General features: G+C 41.6%; 1 pseudogene; it reads left to right on the forward strand.

Moving 5' to 3' along the window:
* The first annotated feature begins 2,588 nt into the window (after positions 1–2,588).
* LOC138648114 (cholesteryl ester transfer protein-like) lies at positions 2,589–12,758 on the forward strand (annotated as a pseudogene).
* The last annotated feature ends 2,466 nt before the right edge of the window (positions 12,759–15,224 follow it).

Raw genomic sequence — 15,224 nt, forward strand, 5'->3', positions numbered from 1 at the left:
GGTGCGCTTTTGACACTGCATATTTTTGTGCTCAAAAGCACAATGTATGACAGTCCCAGCAATGTGGATGAGATTTATAGAAGTCTCGTTACCCACTGTATTTTTTTCTTACCCTGCATAAATTGACCTGTGGTGCTACTGCAACTTGTCAATTTTTCTTTTGGCAAATATGCATTTTATTTGAGGATTTACTGAACCTCATAGACTAGAAACAGATGAGAAAAATCCGTGGATAAAAGCACATGTGATTCGCACGACTTCATTAATAAAGATTTATCAAAGCTAATTACCAGGAAGTTTTTATAATAAAGCAGTTTTGCTTAGGACATGATATAGCAGGAAGAGAAAATAAATAGAGCTGGAAGATGTGCGAGGAAAAGGCATGTAAAACGCACTCAAAAGTGCAATGAAAAAATGCAAGTAACCTAATTTGGCTAATCTGCAGCATCAAAAATGCACAAAACACTCATGGTGAAAACTTAGGCTAACAAGATAATATAGTGCAAAAAAGAAAGCTGCCTATGTATAATAGGAATTTGGCCCATGTTTATATTATTGTGCTCCCAATGTAAATTGAAATATGCGGTGCGTACCTGCAAAAAATTTAGGACTAAAGTTAGCAAATACCTTAATGATATGATTCAACCACTCACTCATATTATATCTAATGCTGCATATATTTTAATCACAGCCATAATAGGAACCCTTAAATTTTTGGGGCACATGAAATTGAGCAAACACACATGCACATAGAGTATCAATAGAGAAAATAGAGAATATTGAGAGCATAGAGGTTAACGAGAACATGACCTACATAACTGAGAAGCATTTTTTATATTTTCTTCCAATACCAGGGCTCCTTCTGAGTTGAAATCTACTGTATAGGGAATAATTATTTTATTTTATTATTACCAATATATAGTAACGTACCATTATTAGTGTTGAGCATTCCGATACCGCAAGTATCGGGTATCGACCGATATTTGAGGTATCGGAATTCCGATCCCGAGTTCCGATATTTTTGTGATATCGGGAATCGGGATCGGGATGAATATTTATGTGTGAAATAAAGAATAAAAAAAAAATATGAATATACTCACCCTCGGACGCGCCCTGGTTGTAACCGCTGCAACCGGCAGTATCCGTTCCTAAGAATGAGCGAGTGAAGGACCTGCGATGATGTCGCTGCTTGTGATTGGTCGCGTGAGCGGTCACATGAGCGGTCACATGACCAATCACAAGCCGAGACGTCATCGAAGGTCCTTCACCCGCTCATTCTTAGGAACGGAGGCTGCCGGTTACACCGCTAAGGTCCAGGGTCCGCCGGAGGGGTGAGTATATCCATATTTTTTATTTTTATTCTTTATTTTTTACATGAATATGGATCCCAGGGCCTGAAGGAGAGTTTCCTCTCCTTCAGACCCTGGGAACCATTCCAGGATACATTCCGATATTTGTGTCCCATTGACTTGTATTGGTATCGGGTATCGGTATCGGCGATATCCGATATTTTTCGGATATTGGCCGATACAATCCGATACCGACACTTTCAAATATCGGAAGGTATCGCTCAACACTAACCATTATATCTGTATATTTTGTCCTCTTTTTTTTCTGTAATATGTTATATTTGATATATAACATTTCCATCAAGATGACTTTATTCTTTGCAAATACCAGTTTCTACTAATTGCTTAGAAAAATATACATATTTGGGTAATAGTATATCAACATCCTAATCACACAAGTGGACATAATTGACTGGCAAACATCTATCGTCAAAGAAATGTTATCCATTTTTTCATATTGTTATACTAATTGCTATTTGTTTGCTTTTTTATTCTTTTTTTTTATTAGACAAGACAAGTTAGATGAGTGGCTTTCCTCCTGGAACACTCAGCACAGTAATGGAGGCAGATAATTTGCTGAGGCATTTATAATGTTGGTATACATCAAAATTAAGAAAACGAAAAAACTAATATATCCAAAAACTTTATTTAACCAAATTAGGATTAAAAACTGACACAACACCCAAACCCCTTGTAGTGGGAGTGGGTCAATAAAAACCTGGCCCGAAAGATGAAGGGCAAAGGGTGGGGGGCAAAAATGGACAAAATGCAAATACTACACGTCCCTAAAATACTCCCTGCCTGTCTGCGGAGGTTGGCACCCTCTTGAACGCAATATGGTGCCCCCATTCCTCGTCGGCTGACCCTTCAAACCCTATAAGTCCCTATACACGTTTGGGGACACTATACCACTACCAATACCTAATACAAGGCCCACAGCCTAGGGACCAACAAATGAAAACAAATGCCAGATAGTAATTCACCAATAAGACAACTGGTCTGACCGTACAAATCCATATATACTTTATAAACCGCCTGTTGCTAAGGCTAGTACGCCCTAAGGAGTCCCTAGCCGAACAACCCTGCCTGTCAGCGGAGGTTGACATCAAAATTAAGAAATTTTGCCTACGGAGAAGAAGACGCCAGCGGCCGTGGGGAGAAGCAGGAGGACCCAGGGACATCGAGAGTCACTGCACTAGAAGCAGATCTCACTAGCCACCTGAGTGCAGAACCATCACCATGTGGCCACTGATACTCACTATCTACTTTCTGAGCATTTCATCAGCCTGTGAGTTTGCTCCATCATCATCCCAAGAGACTGGCATAGTCTGCAGGGTGACAAAGGCAGCAGCATTAGTGTTGAATGAGAAGACTTCTGAAGTTATCCAGGCTGCTTTCAGACATGTCTCTTTTCCTAACATCACGGGAGAAAATACTGTTAGATTTCTCGGGAAAGTCACATATGATTTAACAAATATTCAGATCAGTAATCTATCGATAGAAAGCAATGAAGTGGATCTGAAGGAGGATGACCCCATGGAGATCGTGATCAAAAACATCAGTGCATCAGTCAAGAAAACTCTGAACTACGTACAGTATATGGGACCTGGTTTTTTCAGGTTGAACATTCTATTGACTTTGAAATCTTTTCCTCCATTGATTTACTAGTGAAGACTAAACTCAATTGTGGAAATAACAATGTTGCTGCTGATACTTCTGACTGCTACCTGTCGTTTCATAAACTGATTTTGCACCCTCATGGAGACAAGCAGCCTGGATGGTTTAAGCAACTATTCACATTTTATTTCATTCACCTTAAAGCTTGTGCTTAAAGGTCAGATTTGTAAAGAAATAAATTATGTGGCAAACCTACTTGGTGATTTCATCAAAGACAGGGCAGAAAACTTTCTGAGTTACGGAGATATTGGAGTGAATATTGATGTCACAGACTTCCCAGTCATTAAAGAAAACAACCTAGAGTCCTATCACAAGGGTCTTCTGGACTACAAGAATCTCACAGTTCCCAACAATGACTCCATCTACTCCCCTTCGCTTCTAACAACCACCAGAATGTTCTACTTCTGGTTTTCAGAGCAAGTCCTGGATTCTCTTATGCTGGAATATTTTCTTGATCAGCATTTGGCACTGAATCTTACAGGAGAGAAGTTAAAGGATATTCGTCAGAATGATAATGACGCGTCCCATCAGGAAATCCTATGAGTAGTGTTGAGCGATACCTTCCAATATCCAGAAGTATCGTTTATCAGATTGGATCGGCCGATATTGAAAAAAAATATAGGTTATCGCCAATACCGATACTCGATACCAATGCAAGTCAATGGGACACAAATATTGGAATGTAAATAAGCCCTTTCTGTCCTTCTGCATCCTGTTCCGGAGGGCGGAAAAGTGTGGGCGGTGCATGGGCGGACACTGTGCGTGTCTGTGTGTGCGGGCGAGGTCTGCGCGTGCCTGCCGGGGGTCTGTGCGGGCTGCCAGGGGTCTGTGCGGGCTGCCTGGGGTCTGTGCGGGCCTGCTGGGGCTCTGTGCAGGCTTCCGGGGGTCTGTACGGGCTACCGGGGGTCTGTGCGGGCCTGCTGGGGCTCTGTGTGGGCCTGCCAGGGGTCTGTACGGGCCTGCCAGGTTTCTGAGCGGGCTGCCGGGGCTCTGTGCGGGCTTTCAGGGCTCTGTGCGGCCTGCCGGGGCTCTGTGCAGGCTGCTGGGGGTCTGTTGGGCCTGCCGGGGCTCTGTGTGGGCTGCCGGGTATCTGAGCAGGCTGCCGGGGCTCTGTGCAGGCTGTCGGGGCTTTGTGCAAGCTGCCGGGGCTCTGTGCGTGTGTGCAGGCATCGTCCTATGGGACTAAAAGTCCCATCGGATGATACCTGCTACAGTGCCAGTGATTGACACATTAGCCAATGATATGACAGTAGTAGTCCCATTATTCGGCTAATGTGTTGAATGAAAAAAAAAAAAAACATACATACTACATACATACTACATACATACTACATACAGTACATTCATACATTACATACAATACATACATACAGACATACAGTACATTAATCATAGAGTACATACTCACCATTACTTGTCATTTTGATCCCCAAAGCCAGTGTGATCAGTAAAAAATATATTAAAATAGCAAACAACCAATATACTCCCTGATCCGCAGAAATCCACGAGTGTCCCACAACGATCTCCCTTGGAGAACGGCAGCATCAGCTGTTGCGACCACTCTCCAGGGGCTCCAAGAACACAATGACGAGAGGAAGGTATCCTTCGCACTGTATTCCTCCGCCGTTGTAAAAAAATAGTCCCTAGTCACTTTTGGCATTGCTGTGTGAGAAATTTTCCCATGCAGCAATTGCCATAAAGTGAGACTTTGAACTATAGTAACCTCAATGATGCACTACAGGAGCCATTGTCTCCTGTCAGTGTGTCACTGAGGGTCCAATAGAGCAGTGACATCACCCGATGTAAGTGTTCTACAGGGGAGATCGTCGTGGGACACTCGTTATAAATTGGACTACGGCGGACAGGTAGTATACGGTTTATTATTTTACGTTTTTTGCAGGCGCTGAAGCATGGTAAGTATGGTTAAATGAAGAACATTAAAATACTTTTTTCCTAATGTTTGTGTGTTTTATTAACCCTTTATTACTATTGGATTAATAATGGATAGGCGTCTTATTGACGCCTCTCTGTTATTAACCCGGCTTAATGTGACCTTACAATAGCAAGGTGACATTAACCCCTTATTACCCCATATCCCACCGCTACATGGGAGTGGGAAGAGAGGGGCTAAGTGCCGGAATTGGCGCATCTTATAGATGCGCCATTTCTGGGACAGCTGCAGACTGGTATTTGTAGCCGGGGGGCAATATCCATGGCCCCTCTCTAAGCTATGAATATCAGCCCGCAGCTGTCTGCGTAGCCTTTCTGGCTATAAAATATAGGGGTTCCCCACATCATATTTTGGGGGGTCCCCCTATTTTAATAGCCAGTAAAGGCTACGCAGACAGCTGCTGGCTGATGTTTATAGCAGGCTACAAATATTGGCCCCCAGCAGTCGGCTTTCCTGGAGCCCCTTGAGAGTGGTCGCATCAGCTGATGCTGCTATTCTCCATGGGAGATCGTCGTGGGACACTCGTGGATTTCTGCAGATCAGGGAGTATATTAGTTGTTTGTTATTTTAATATTTTTTACAGATGACACTGGCTTCGGGGAACAAAGTGACAAGTGATGGTGAGTATGTAATCAACAGTATGTTATATGTACTGTATGTCTGTATGAATGTATTGTATGTAATGTATGAATGTATTGTATGTAGTAAGTATGTAGTATTATGTAGTATGTATGTTTGTAGTATGTATGTAGTATGTACTATGTATGTAGTATGCATGTTGTATGCATGTATGTAGTACTGTATGTATATATGTAGTATGTATGTATGTAGTATGTATGTAGAATGTAGTATGTATGTATGTAGTATTATGTATGCAGTATGTAGTATGTATGTTGTATGTATGTAGTATGTATGTAGTATGTAGTATGTATGTAGTATGCATGTATGTAGTATGTATGCAGTATGTACAGTTTGTATACATAACCAAAATCCCCCAAAAAAGTGGACTCACCACCTCCAAATATACATTATCATACCAAAAAACACCCTAACAGTAATAGGTGAAAAAGAGGCATAAGCAGATGTAATATATTTAAAACATAATATTTTTATTAAACAAAAAACATTAAAAACAAAACAAGGAATTTCAAAGAAATTACTGATGGAAAAAACACAAGGAAAAAAGGAAATGGACAAAGCTGCATGACACTATAGCACCTTCCAAATATTTATATATATTTATGGGAACCAGCCCTATAAAAATAAAAAATAAATAAATAAAGTGGCATGTGCACACAACATCTATTGCTAGGAAAACCGCATCCATGTATTAGCAGCAGTATATAATGATTATTTTATAGACAGGCTTACGCATATTGCGCAATAATATATATAAATTTTCTTTTTTTTATTTGTTTTTAATGTTTTTTGTTTAATAAAAATATTATGTTTTAAATATATTACATCTGCTTATGCCTCTTTTTCACCTATTACTGTTAGGGTGTTTTTTGATATGATAATGTACAGTTTGCATGTAGTATGTATGTATGTAATATGTATGTAGTATGTAGTATGTATGTATGTATGTATGTATGTAGTATGTATGTTGTATGTATGTATTTAGTATGTATGTAGCATGTATGTAGTATGTATGTAGTATGTAGTATGAATGAAGCATGTAGTATGTAGTTTGTATGTATGTAGTATGTAAGTATGTAGTATGCATGTATGTCGTATGTATGTACAAGTACGTATGTAGTATGTATGTAGTATGTATGTAGTATGCATGTAGTATGTATGTAGTATGTATGTATGTAGTATGTAAGTATGTAGTATGCATGTATGCAGTATGTATGTACAAGTACGTATGTAGTATGCATATAGTATGTATGTATGTCGTATGCATTTATGTATGTAGTATGTATGAAGCATGTAGTATATAGTATGTATGTAGTATGTATGTAGTATGTATGTATGTAGTATGCATGCATGTAGCATGTAAGTATGTAGTATGCATGTATGTAGTATGTATGTAGTATGTATGTATGTATGTAGTATGTATGTAGTATGTGTGTAGTATGTAGTATGTATGTAGTATGTATGTATGTATGTAGTATGTATGTATGTAGTGTGGTGTGACTGGTGGTCGCATGGTTAATGGGAAGTATGAATCACAGGGATGGATGCTCCCTGCAATGCAACTCGGAGTATTTTGTCTTTAGTGCACATGAGCACTAAAGATGTCGTTTAGTGCACCTGGGTCTGGGTTGTGGGTAGCTATGAGAGATGGGAGGGTCTGGCTACCCATATACCTCTCCTCTGAGTGGGGGCGCTAACTGTATGCTTTTCCCAGCAGGAGTTTGAGGACCTGCAGTGATGTCATAATCACGTGACAGTGCATGTGTTGTTACCTCACCTGTGGGTGTGGTTACAGGCTACCCAAAGGAGGTGTGTTTAGCACATGGTAGTGAGTGTTTGGGAGTCTGCCAGTGTGGACAGACTTCCATGTGTCCCGGCTGGACACTACAGAGAGACCGTGTTTAGGCTGTAGAGCTTGCGTGCTGGACATAGCACAGCCTGTGTGCCCACAGACCAGAGAGAGTGGAGCTCTACTATGGACATAGAGGATTTATCTGTCTGATGTAAGACTGTTTACCGTTTGTCCTTGTTTCTATGATTTATGGAGAGAATAAACCAAACAGACTGCTTTAAGTGGAAAAACCATGCCAAAGTGCTTGAATCCCGAGCCAAGTGAGTGTCCCCAAGACACGTAGTATGCAAAATGCTACAGTAGTATGTAGTATGTAGTATGTATGTAGTATGTTGTATGTATGTATGTAGTATGTATGTAGTTTTTTTTTTTTTACATTCAACACATTAGCTGGATGATGGGACTACTACTGTCCCATCATTGGCTAATGTGTCAATCACTGTAGCAGGCATCATCCGATGGTACTTGTAGTCCCATAGGACGATGCCTGCCCCCTATGCACAGAGCCCCGGCAGCCTGCACAGGGCCCCGGCAGCCTGCACAGAGCCCGGGCAGGCCAGTACAGACCCCCGGCAGCCCGCACAGAGCCCCGGCAGCTCGCACAGAGCCCCGGCAGCCCGCACAGAGCCCTGGCAGCCCGCACAGAGCCCCAGCAGGCCCATACAGAGCTCCGGCAGGCCCGCACAGAGCCCGGGCAGGCCCGTACAGACCCCCGGCAGCTCGCACAGAGCCCCGGCAGGCCCGCTCAGACCCCTGGCAGCCCGCTTAGAGCCCCGGTAGCCCGCACAGAGCTCTGGCAGCCCGCACAGAGCCCCGGCAGGCCCGTACAGACCCCCGGCAGGCCAGCACTGAGCTTCAGCAGGCCCGCACAGAGCCCCAGCAGCCTTCACAGAGCACTGGCAGGCCCGTACAGACCCCCAGCAGCCCGCACAGACCCCCGGCAGGCCTGCACAGAGCCCCGGCTACCCACTCAGAGCCCCGGCAGCCCGCACAGAGCCCCGGCAGGCCCACACAGACCCCCGGCAGGCCCACACAGACCCCCCACGGTCAAGCACAGACCCCGCCCACACATACAAACACACAGTCTCCGCCCACGCACCGCCCACAGTCCATTAAAGTGCATCATTGCACTATGGGAACTTCCAATTCAAGTATCCGATATCGCAAAAGTATCGGAACTCGGTATCGGAATTCCGATACAGCGAATGTCGGCCGATACCCGATATTTGCAGTATCGGAATTCTCAACACTACTTATGAGAGATCCTCCACAAGCATGTAACTAATGAAATCTCTGCAAAAGTGTGGAGTCCCACGGCCCCAAGAATTAAAATGACACCAAAGGGCACGATGGTCCATATAAGTACTGCTTCTACATCAGATGTATATTTTGAAATGGGAACAGTTATCATCGTCCAGGCCTCGTATGCAGACAAAAAACTGGCGTTGCACCCGTCTAATCCTCTAGTTTCTATAAAAAATGTCAGAAGTACCCTATCATTTTTTATGAACAAAGTACAGATTAACAGATTAAGCCCTGAGGGTGGTTTGCACGTTAATGACCAGGCCAATTTTTACAATTCTGACCACTGTCCATTTATGAGGTTATAACTCTGGAACGCTTTAACGGATCCCAGTGATTCTGAAACTCATTTCTTGAGACATATTGTACTTCATGATAGTGGTAAAATTTCTTGTAAAGAATTTCTTTTGCTATGTGTTTGGGATCATTGTTTTGCTGAAATTTTTATCAAGAATGTATTGATACATTTGTACATTCCTCGTTCCTTTAAGCATATGAATTTTGCATGTGCCTTATTCTGAAAAACAGCGCCACACCAGGATGTTTCCATCTCCAAACCTCACTATTGATATGGTGCTTTTGAGGTGATATGCAGTGCCTTTGGACCTACAAATACAGTGGGGCAAAAAAGTATTTAGTCAGTCAGCAATAGTGCAAGTTCCACCACTTAAAAAGATGAGAGGCGTCTGTAATTTACATCATAGGTAGACCTCAACTATGGGAGACAAACTGAGAAAAAAAAATCCAGAAAATCACATTGTCTGTTTTTTTTATCATTTTTTTTGCATATTATGGTGGAAAATAAGTATTTGGTCAGAAACAAACAATCAAGATTTCTGGCTCTCACAGACCTGTAACTTCTTCTTTAAGAGTCTCCTCTTTCCTCCACTCATTACCTGTAGTAATGGCACCTGTTTAAACTTGTTATCAGTATAAAAAGACACCTGTGCACACCCTCAAACAGTCTGACTCCAAACTCCACTATGGTGAAGACCAAAGAGCTGTCAAAGGACACCAGAAACAAAATTGTAGCCCTGCACCAAGCTGGGAAGACTTAATCTGCAATAGCCAACCAGCTTGGAGTGAAGAAATCAACAGTGGGAGCAATAATTAGAAAATGGAAGACATACAAGACCACTGATAATCTCCCTCGATCTGGAGCTCCACGCAAAATCCCATCCCGTGGGGTCAGAATGATCACAAGAACGGTGAGCAAAAATCCCAGAACCACGCGGGGGGACCTAGTGAATGAACTGCAGAGAGCTGGGACCAATGTAACAAGGCCTACCATAAGTAACACACTACGCCACCATGGACTCAGATCCTGCAGTGCCAGACGTGTCCCACTGCTTAAGCAAGTACATGTCCGGGCCCGTCTGAAGTTTGCTAGAGAGCATTTGGATGATCCAGAGGAGTTTTGGGAGAATGTCCTATGGTCTGATGAAACCAAACTGGAACTGTTGGGTAGAAACACAACTTGTCGTGTTTGGAGGAAAAAGAATACTGATTTGCATCCATCAAACACCATACCTACTGTAAAGCATGGTGGTGGAAACCTCATGCTTTGGGGCTGTTTCTCTGCAAAGGGGCCAGGACGACTGATCCGGGTACATGAAAGAATGAATGGGGCCATGTATCGTGAGATTTTGAGTGCAAACCTCCTTCCATCAGCAAGGGCATTGAAGATGAAACGTGGCTGGGTCTTTCAACATGACAATGATCCAAAGCACACCGCCAGGGCAACGAAGGAATGGCTTCGTAAGAAGCATTTCAAGGTCCTGGAGTGGCCTAGCCAGTCTCCAGATCTCAACCCTATAGAAAACCTTTGGAGGGAGTTGAAAGTCCGTGTTGCCAAGCGAAAAGCCAAAAACATCACTGCTCTAGAGGAGATCTGCATGGAGGAATGGGCCAACATACCAACAACAGTGTGTGGCAACCTTGTGAAGACTTACAGAAAACGTTTGACCTCTGTCATTGCCAACAAAGGATATATTACAAAGTATTGAGATGAAATTTTGTTTCTGACCAAATACTTATTTTCCACCATAATATGCAAATAAAATGTTAAAAAAACAGACAATGTGATTTTCTGGATTTTTTTTTCTCAGTTTGTCTCCCATAGTTGAGGTCTACCTATGATGTAAATTACAGACGCCTCTCATCTTTTAAAGTGATGGAACTTGCACTATTGCTGACTGACTAAATACTTTTTTGCCCCACTGTATGGTGTTTATTATGGCAACCAAAGAGTTCACTTTTGGTCTTCTATGACCAGACTATATGCTACAAGTTTTTCACAAGCCTGTGTAAATATTAAGTAAACTTTAAATTCACTTGAACATGCTTTTTGTTCAACAATGGCGTTTAAACAAGCCTTGGAGATTGAGTGCATTACTGTTATGCATGTACTACATGTGGGTAAAGAGAGTAAGGGACACTTACTATAGAGAAAAGCTTCATCTGCACTCAACTGGTTTCTGTAAAAACTAGGAAAGATATATTTCTTGGTACCGTGTTAGCCAGTAGATAGAAAAATATTTAGAATTGAGAGTCCTCAGTGGTTGATACCTTTTAATGGCTAACTAAAAAGATGGTAACAAATTGCAAGCTTTCAAGACTACACAGGTCTCTTCATCAGGCAAAGACACATCAGGTCTTTGCCTGATGAAGAGACTTGTATAGTCTTGAAAGCTTGCAATTTGTTACCATCTTTTCAGTTAGCCATTAAAAGGTATCAACCACTGAGGACTCTCAATTCTAAATATTTTTGTAAAAACTAGTCAATTCCTAGCTGAAGAACTAAAAATACCACCTCGGACCTGACTCCCTAAAAGTCCTTCAAAGGGGTTTCCTGTGCCTCATGAGGAACCAGAGGGGAAGCCACAACACACTGTCCTCAAGGGGAGAGGAAGGTGTGCAGGTGGTCATGAAGACCAATTGTAAGAAAATTAAAGCACGTTCATAAAAGGGAAAAAGGAAATAGTAAGGAGAGCCAAAAAGTAAATGAAATTTGAGTCTATTATCCCTTGGTTCGAGGCTTGTACATTCCAAGTTCTGAACTTTACAATATCTCTGCAGTTTTTGATCTTCCCTTTTGACCAAGAGCTATCAGCATCAAAACATCCTTATGGCTTTGATCCTTGCCTGTCATGAACGTTGGTCATACTCAGGTGGACCATCGGCTCTGCCCCAGTAGCTTGGTGAGTACCTTTTGACCTAGGGGTAGATTTTCCAGCATTATACAAATTTCTTTTAGTTGTACTCTCCATCAAATGGAGAGTATAACTAAAGGAATTCATTTGAGGTAAATGGGTAGAACAAAGACAATAACACTAAAGAAATGAACAACAACAGGGCACAGACAAACCCAGGTATAGGAGAGGAGGACACCCATGAGAATATGAATGGCGCAGCAAGTCTAAAGTGTGCCCTGACACTCTATTCAAAGTCTGTGCCACTCTGAAAGATAGCTGTTGCTCTCAGTTGTCATCAGAATTTGTGTAGACAATGAATTGTCTTGCAGAATAAACGTTTCCTAGGCTATACAACTACACCCTCACAGGTCTTCTGTTATAACAATCAGTAGATTTTCCAGCATTGAGACTAACACTAATCTAACAATTAGCACATATCATGTTTAGAGCTGATCATTTTTAAATACTGAGATTCCCTTTTAATATTAGTATTAAATCTACAAAATGTCTTATTCCTAGACAATAATAAAGAGTTCTAGTAGGCTTACCGTACTATTTCTGCTAGGCCTGGTCTTTTTTTTACTTGTGCTGAATGTGTTGGAGATGCCCTTTAAATTAGAATGTCCATATTATCTGAAAATTTGATGTAAACCATATCTAAAGAAAATAACCTTACTTCCAGGCTTTATCTGGCTACATTTTATCATTTAGATCACTGGTGTAAGATTAATACTTTAGATGGATTTTGGAGTTCAGAGTCTCCCTTGGGACAACCACCTCTGTTTGCTGCATGATCCATATCTTGATCACTTGAACAACTTCTGAAAGGTTCCTTCCAAAATAAAGCACATGAACTGGTCAATTTACAATTTGTAAATAAGTTTATGAGGAGGAAAGATCATTGTTTTGTAGGCAGAAGAAATCTGGTTTCAAGGCACATAATAAAGAAGAGGAAGCACACAAGAAAATGCAGATATGCCATAATAGCACATTACTGCTTTAGTATCAGTAAATATTATATTGAGTAATGCAGAGTAATATAGGTAATTAGTAAAATACATACAGTAAATGTCACTTGCTAAGTATCTGTGAAATAAAAAAATGAGAGAATGTGAAAAACAAAGCTTGTCCTTAAGTGAATCTATACCAGACTTTAAGGTTATCGATTTGGAAAGTGATAAATAATTGTGTCGCAAAGACTGAGCAAAGGCAATCAACAAATGTGAATATTGGCAGGAAGTATTGACAGCTGGAGGTATAGCAGCTTTGCTCCTTGCAATTTATATGGACTTAGTATTCTGCCTAGTTTCCGGGTAAAACTTAGATTCACGAGTTCTCGCGTTTAGTTACAGAAAATTAGTAGAAGCAGAGTGATTGATGCAAAAACATCTCAAATAATAGAAAGTGATTCATTATAAGAAATTTAACATTAAATATGCTGTAATGGGAGTTGCAGACTTAGTTCATTTTCTTTGCATACAATCTGGCAGCTTTTTGACATGATAAAAGTGAAAAAGTCAAGCGGAATAATCCAAATTATTAAATGAAATACATCCGGATGGTTCTTCGGATTTCCCTGCCTTGTCCTGCATTCAGAAGTGAGATGAAAGGCAGGGGAAAATTTGTGATCGCATGTCATTCTCTGTTCATGCTCCAGGTTTGATCAACTTGATGTTTCAGCTCTGTTAAAGCTGTTTTTTGTCACCATCCCATCTTCACAGCTTTATAGATCAAACAAACATCTATCTGACCACATAAAAGTGATACAAAGTGTCAGTGGTAATATCCATCACTTATTATCTCATTACTCGCCAGAGGCTAGAAAATGTGAAGAAGATGTGAAATAAAATACTATTCAATTAAGTATTGCTTTAAGCATGACACTATTCACCTTGCAATGGAAATCAGCTTTATGTGTAATTAGAGACTATATAGAGCACTTGGATATCATTCAGATGATTCCAAAATACTATATAAAAGCAGATACTTGAAGCACTGCTATTACTCTTAGTTTGGGTTATTCTAGAGAGTATTTTTTATTTTTGCTCTACATCTGAGTGCCTATAAAGGGTATGGATACCTTTGGCATAAAAAAAAAGATTTTTACATATGCTAGTGGTTGTATTTAATCAGAGGTGTTGATGCGGTCAGAAACAAGTCTTAAGACATATTCTTTATTGCCTCTCCCTTGGTCTGGTCTTTATGATCACAAAAGCATTGATCAGTCAGCAAGACCTAGTTTACACATATTAAACAAGCCAGATTTCTTAGCAGAGATCAAATTACCTATAAGTCATTATTGCTTTACTTGGCAGCATGTGAACCCACATTTCAACCAGCAGTGTTGTCCCCAGCAGCCCCACCACAATCAACACCAATCACTAAAAGAAGATCATTGACATCTGATAATGGAGGCACAAGGAACCACATGGTACTGAAGTGAACTGAGGTAAGCATGTTACAAAAGGACTTCCACAGATAGATTTATGCCCCAGCCTTTTGCTAAGCAAGCAGGTGCCATGTATCTGTTGTAACATGGACCTTGCCAGTGATGGCATTGCACAGTGCTCATCTTATCTGGTCAGAAATGTGCGCTTGCAGGGCAGGGATGGCCTGTCTGGCAAAGTAGTGGAAGCTGTGAACAATATACTGTGGGGTAAACACTGACATGAGTGCATTGCATGAAGAAATCCCACTCCAGACCTCTTTGAGCTGGCTTTTGTGGGCTCATCCCCTTCACGTGAGGGGCAGAAGCAGATGATGTACCGGCTATGGGCTGCCAACTGTGCTTTTCCACCCGACTGACTCTTTTGGAGTCCTACGAACTGAACACGCCACTTGAATGGCCTTGACTCCATGTGGTCCCCAAATCATCTACCACTCAGTCCTGACCCCTGCCCTCCTTGACGGTCGGTGCACTTTAGAAAACCACAGCAAGTGGCAACTGGGTTTCCTCAGCCCAGGAAATGAGCTACAGTGGTACGCTGACTGAGTGCACTCGCTCTCCCATGTACTCATCCTCTGACAGAATGAGTGGTTGGGCTTCAGTGCACTCAGTCTCTTCATTTTCTGAGGCAGGGCCAGGAAAATGAGCCATGGAATCCTAGCTAGTGAACTCACCAAACAGCAGAAGAGACTGCTGCATAACTTGAGGCTCACACTGCTTAAATGCTTTGCATGGGGGTGAGGTTGAAGAATAATGACTACTATCCTCAGATGCTAACTGAACACTTTATGCAGGAAACTGAGTGGAAGAAAAT

This window comes from Ranitomeya imitator, chromosome 8, assembly GCF_032444005.1.
Source record: "Ranitomeya imitator isolate aRanImi1 chromosome 8, aRanImi1.pri, whole genome shotgun sequence".
Taxonomy (NCBI): domain Eukaryota; kingdom Metazoa; phylum Chordata; class Amphibia; order Anura; family Dendrobatidae; genus Ranitomeya; species Ranitomeya imitator.